At 40.1% G+C, this 6,651-nt stretch overlaps 1 long non-coding RNA gene across 1 annotated transcript; it reads right to left on the bottom strand.

The window, feature by feature from the left end:
- Positions 1 to 605: 605 nt before the first annotated feature.
- On the bottom strand, positions 606 to 1,399 carry LOC118353346 (uncharacterized). The gene is made up of 3 exons (XR_004812139.1): positions 1,311 to 1,399; positions 1,047 to 1,221; positions 606 to 670 (listed from the first exon to the last, which is right to left on the bottom strand). It is a non-coding gene; the product is annotated as an uncharacterized LOC118353346 (long non-coding RNA).
- Positions 1,400 to 6,651: the final 5,252 nt, after the last annotated feature.

Genomic DNA, 6,651 nt, shown 5'->3' with positions numbered 1-6,651 from the left:
TTCTAGCAAGGCTAAGTAAGCAGTTTCTGTAAGTCGGGTGTGCCGATGGTTCACCCCATGTATCAAGGTGTTAGGGAAAGGGGCGGTTCGTCTCAACAGATCAGGAGCTGTTGACAGGAGATGGGAAGATACCGTCTTGGGTTATCACCCAGTTGTGGAGCGCACCTGGGATTTTACCTCCACAGCACTTTCTTTCTTTTTTTTTTTTATTTATGATAGTCACAGAGGGAGAGAGAGAGAGAGAGGCAGAGACCCAGGCAGAGGGAGAAGCAGGCTCCATGCACCGGGAGCCCGACGTGGGACTCGATCCCGGGTCTCCAGGATCACGCCCTGGGCCAAAGGCAGGCGCCAAACCGCTGCGCCACCCAGGGATCCCTCTTCTCTTTTCTTTTTCTCTTTTCTTTTCTCTTTTCTTTTCTCTTTTTTCTTTTCTCTTCTCTTTTCTTTTCTCTTTTTTCTCTTCTCTTTTCTTTTCTCTTTTTTCTTTTCTTTTCTTTTTCTCTTTTCTTTACTTTTATTTTTCTCTTTTCTTTTCTTTTCTTTTCTTTTCTTTCTTTTCTTTCTTTTCTTTCTTTCTTTCTTTTCTTTCTTTTCTTTCTTTTCTTCTCCCATGGATAGCTTCCTGTCCATCTCCTTGGCTGGCAGCCCTTCTCTTCCCTCTGTATAAATGCTAGCATATCCAAGATGTAGGCCTAGCATTTCTTCTCTACGCCACCTTCCTCTTCCCCGGGAGCTCTCACATAACCCGAACTGCCCTTGATGGACTCAAACACCCTCCGCCACTTCTCACATTGTTCTTTCTCCCTAGTCCTAGACTTGTAACCACACCGTCTACATAATTTCTCCACATGCACATTGTATGAGGTCCCTCAAATTTTAAAACACTGACATTAGAATGCCACTCCTGCCACCCTACCCTAGCCTCTGTCCCGTTCTTCTCCATCTCAAAGATTAGCACCGATTGTTCTAATGCAAGATTAATCCTTGATGCCTTTATTTTCCTCACCCTCCATGTCTAATGTAGGCCAAACCCCATCATCTCCTACCTTGGAAGCATCTCTGAAATTGAGCCTCTTCTCTCTCCCTCTCCACTGCTCCTGGATCTGGGCTGACATCAGCTCCCTCCTGTCTCCCGCAATGGTCCACTGACTGATCTTGCTGTTTCTCTCTACTCCCAAACTGTCTCTCAGTCTGATTTCTTCATGCTGCCATCAGGGTGACCTTTAAAAAATGCACATTAAAATCAGATCACTGTTCTGACCAAACCCCTTCAAGGGTTCCCATCATCTTCAGTATCAAGTCTATGTTACCTGTCATGACCCACGAACCCTGCAGGCTCAGATCCTGCCCTCTCTGCCGGACACTTGCCCTTTTTGGAGCTGACCCAGCTGGTTCTGGCCTTCTTCCTTTACTCTCACTGTTCCCTTTGTCTGGGAGACTTTTTTCCTGGGACTTTCCATGTGCTTCTTTGTATAATCTGGAACTTGACCAAATGTCACCTTCTCAGGGAGACCTTGCTGACTACTGCATCTAAAAGAATATCCTTCAAACACACACAAAAAAATCCCCAGGAAACAAAAACAAAAACAAAAAAAACCAAACCAAAACAAATAAGTATCCCTCTCCCACTCCCTTTACCTGCTTTATTTTCTGCATAGCCTTGATCTCCATCTGACGTTACATTTTATATGTATTTTTTATGTTTGCTCACTATGCTGTATTTACCAGTAGAATATCAGGTCCACAGGGCAGGGACTGTACCTCTTCTATTCACAATATATCCCTGGTGTCCAGAGCAGTGTTAGGAACAGAGTGAATGCTTGTTGGATGGCTATGAGGTCTGGAACTTCTGTTCTCTCCTCTCATATGTACTAGAGAAAAACTTAGCACAGGATTTCAGTTTCCACAGTTTTGTAAGTAACACTGTCATGGAATATTTTAGGGTTAGTGTTAAGTTAGACACTTTGATGAGGCTTGTTTGATGCTATTTCTACTTCCCAGTGTGGTCTTAGCCATTAGCTTCAACTCTAATGTCCCTTTTAGTTTAGGATTTCTGTGTTCTTTAACTAGAGATTGACTTATTTGCTCCTATTAAAGTGGGAATATCTTTACTAGAGATATTTATGGTTTTATTGGATAATTGGGTCATGATGAGATTTCCACGTTAGATTCTTTTCAAAAGCAGATATTTTAAAAAGTTTTTTAGAAGATTTTATTTTTTTAAGATTTTATGTATTTATTCATGAGAGACACAGAGAGAGAGAGAGAGAGAGGCAGAGACACAGGCAGACAGAGAAGCAGGCTCCATGCAGGGAGCCCGACGTGAGACCCGATCCCAGGACTCGAGGATCACACCCTTGGCTGAAGGAGGCGCTAAACCGCTGAGCCACCTGGGATGCCCTCAAAAGCAGATTTTTGGACAAGGGATAATGAGCAAACAGGGGCTGGCTATATGTTTCAAGTGAAAGAAGGAGATGTCTTAAGGGGTAGAAAATGAGGGAGCAGAAGAGGATAGAGCACTAAGTCAAGCTTCAGGAAGTTCACGGTCTTACCAGTGGCCAAGTGTGGATGTTTTGCTGTGTTTTGGGGGGCGTGAGGAGGGGTAGAAGCAAAAAAGGTTTGTTAGGTGTGTTCAGATAAGTATGCCAATACAGGCTTTCCTTACCGTTTCTGTAGTAGCATACCTAGGTCCTTAAACCCTCCTTGGCTCACACACCTTGCTAACTCTGACTTTTTGATGTTTAACACACACTCGAGCAGAAATCTGCTTTGAGATTATCTTTGAGGAAAGACTTTACCAAGCAAACCATTACTGAAAACAAATCACAAGTGAACTCTTCAAACTACTTATAGAATGGGCTGTTTTAGAGACTTCAGAATAATGTGTCACTGGCATCCAGTGACACATCCTAACCTGACACGCATTAGGAGTTTTAGTCTGAGAAACCTAGAAGTGTACAGAATGTGCTCTCCGATGACGGAAGCTTTGTTTCCCTCGGAACACCTACACATAGCTCTAGTTTCCTTTGGGGCACAGTTTGACAAATGCTGCTTTGGAGATAAGCATTTGATCCACAGTAATTTATAAAGTGATTATAACTCTTCTCCATTCATTAAACATCCTCCTTGAATAGATTTATCAATAGAGCACTGATGGGACTGGTCTAGTTCAAGTTAATGCATTTTCTTGAACACAAGAAGCAGTTTTTACATCAACTGTATTTGATATTCCTCCCTCTTTCCTTTTCTATGCTGTCCTTTCTTTATTGATAATTGATCCATCTTAAGGACAACAAATTGATTGATATGGCAAGTCAGATGGAAAAAATAATTTATTTCTATATTAATAAATGCTAGGGGTCTAAAAGTTTAAGTCCAGTGTAATTTGCACATTTTGTAGGCTTCCTTTTGTTCTTTTTTTTAAGGACTCTTTTCTGCATGCAGAGTTGCCATACACCCAGCATCATGTGATCACATGGTAGAGGCCAATCTTAGAGCACTCATTGGTAGTCACTTTAATGAAAGGCCTTATAATTTCCCTAAAGTGATAAGACAATTTGAATATGGTGGAGAATATCACTTATCTTTTCATTATGTGGTTGAAAAAAAAATAGAAAGTCAGTCATTTGATATGTTGGAAGCCGCTGTCATTTGATATCCAAACCCCAAAGAGTAGAAACCTGTGTGAAAGGAAATGAAGTGTCTTGTAGTCTTAGGGGATCATTCAACGGTGATGTCATCTGATAGAGTGAGAGCAGAGGTTTGATGCTTTTGGGTCTGGCTGGGGCTCACGTCAGGGTTTGCTGTGTAACTGATCCTGGTGGTGTTGCTTGGTGCGAAGCACGTGCTCTCGGATGGTGCTCCCGCCGCAAACCGGGAAACTGTCAAGCCTCTTTAAAGTGTGACAGCTCTGTGACAAAGTGATGCTGCTCTCCTTGCCTTGAAACTGTTGTGGTGCGCTCTTACCCTGAGCGGCCTGAAATCTAGGTTCAGTTTCCAGACTAAGTAAAACCGAGACCTATCCTCGCTGAGCCTACGTTGACCCCTGTGGTCAATCCCACTGCTGGCCTGATTCCTTAAAGTTCTGTGTGATGATCATTGTGCTTGGGATTTCAACCAAATCAAGCCCCATCATCCTGTATTCTCACCAATTAGCACCACCCTTCGTAGGCCAGAGGTTGGGAAGGGAATTCACTGCCTGCCCTCATCTTCAGCCCACCCTCTAGCAGAGCATTTAGGAATCAAGTCTAATCTCTATCTCTGTAAGTGGGGTTGAAAGAGGGAAATGAGCTTGTTCTTACTCTGATGAGCTCACGAGAGAAAAAACTGAGTTGTTGAAAATTAGCACTATTTTTCCCAAAATGACTGGGGCAAGCAACAAGACTTCTTATCACTGTTGTATGTATGTATGCATTTTTATTTTTTATATTATTATTATTAACAAAAGCCTATGCCACCCATAGTGATTACTTCCAGGAATGGAGATAAAATTATACTGAAGATAAAATAACTATGAATTAGGTTCCGGTTCTTTTTAAATCAGAGTTAGAGGAGTGCTTTAGGCAATTCACTGATGTTGGCCTCAGTTTGCTAATCTTATATAAATTGGTGGAGGTGGAGTTTGAACTATATATCTCTAAGTCCTCGTCTTGTTCTCAAACATGGGTCCTATCTTCTATACATGTTTTTTTCTCCCCAAAGAAGTTATGCCTTTGAAAATTTATTTATTTTTATTTTTTATTTTTGAAAATTTAAATATTCTTTCCCTGTGCTATGTATCCTCATGTTTTAGTCATATATTATACTGTGAATTTTAAGCTAGCTATATACTTATAAAGGAAATAAAACATTATATCCTTTTGGGAATAATGTGGGTATGAAAAAATGGACAGATACAGATTTATTTCAAATTGACAGAGTAAATGTGGACGATGACTATCTTTGACACAGATTTCTGGATTTTGTTAAGAATGTGGAAAATTCTTTGCAATTACGGTAGTTGTATTTGGGTTTCCTGACTCCGTAACAAGTTTTACAAAGGATGTTTATGTAATTGAACTCAGGGCCACGTCTTGCCAAGCAGCAAACACGTTACTCTGCTATTCTTATCACCAATAGTCATTATAGCTCCAAATTGCATCACTTTTGTTTTATATAGATTATCACTCACTGGAACCATTCCAGGTGAGCGCTACCATTTCCCCCTTGGCATTAAAGCAAATTTACTAAGCTAATACATTACTCTTGCTTTTAACATATAAGCATTGATTTGCAAGCTTGTGCCAAACATCTTGCGTAAGTTTCTCCTGGAAGCTGTGAAATCTAATCTGAATAGGAAAATAGGAACAACTTTTACAGATGTTAATATAATACACGCTGAGATAGCTTTCTTTGGTCCAGTTATCTTTGCAGCACTTTTTTTTTTTTAATTGGAAGTAGACCCAAAAGATTTTGATTGTTTCGGGCAGATTAGGAAATAAATTTAAGTATTTGATCCTTCTTGGCTTATGTATATTTGGTAAGGTAAAATTTTCCTTGTTACTTTAACATTTCAAATATTAGAATCAGTCTTTCCTTTTTCCTTCTATTCATAGAAGAAGAGCAATTGATTCAATTGAGATCACTTTTTATAGACTACTCCCTCCCTCACCTTTCTAAAGAACATATTTAAATACCTGTCATTTTAGGGAAAAATGTGTTTTGCTCAGCCCATGTCTCCACATCACCTGAATTGGCTTCCTTTCACTGTCCCACTTCTTAAACAATTGGTCACCTAGAATGTCTCCATTTTTAAAATTACCTGTTCCTTAATTATCTGCATCTATTGCTCTTCTAAAGGCTACTGGTCAGTTTTCAAAATATCTGATCTTTCCTCCACCTTTTTTCTCTTGAACTCCTTGTAGCATTTATTACTGACGACCACACCCTGTTCTTTAAATGCTCTCCTCCCGAAGTCTTTGTGACATTAAAGCTAACTCCTAGTGAGTTCCTCTCCTCTTGGCTCTTCCCTGGGGATGCTCTCCAAAGCCACATTTCCTATCCATATTGCCACTTTCTTGCTCCCAGTAAATAATTTTCTTGTCTCATGACTTCAGCTATTACTTTAAACCTGAGCTTCTCATCTTAGAACTATTCTGTTTCCAGCCCCATGTTCTGAATTGTTTTCTAAGAATCTTTGCTTGGACATATCACGATCATCTCAAACTCAACGTGTCCAACACCACAATAACACAATTGGTCTTTTTTCCCCAACTCCTTTATCTCCATGAATGGAGTCATTACTTTTCTAATTAAATAGTTTCAGAATCTTGAAATAACCTTTTATATTTTCTTTTCTCTCTCTTCTCACACAACTACATGTTGGATGATGATAAGTACTCGCCAATTGTATGAGGCTCCACATTACCCCTTAATATGACTGGTAAGTTATTTTTAAACATGACTGATAACATTATTACATGCTTAGGAAGACATATTAAATTTGAATGCTTGGACTAGGAGCCACAGCACAAGGTCATACCAAAACTGGAAGGATAATTATGACACTGTGAGTCAGTCTTTTGATTCAAAGGTAACTTCTAGGGCACAGTCTTATCTAACCATCTATGCATCTACTCATCCATCCATCCATCCATCCATCCATCCACCTAC

This window comes from Canis lupus, chromosome 35, assembly GCF_003254725.2.
Source record: "Canis lupus dingo isolate Sandy chromosome 35, ASM325472v2, whole genome shotgun sequence".
In the NCBI taxonomy this organism is placed as follows: domain Eukaryota; kingdom Metazoa; phylum Chordata; class Mammalia; order Carnivora; family Canidae; genus Canis; species Canis lupus.
The sequence above is the reverse complement of the archived record's forward strand: the minus strand, read 5'-3'. Positions and strand labels throughout refer to the sequence as shown.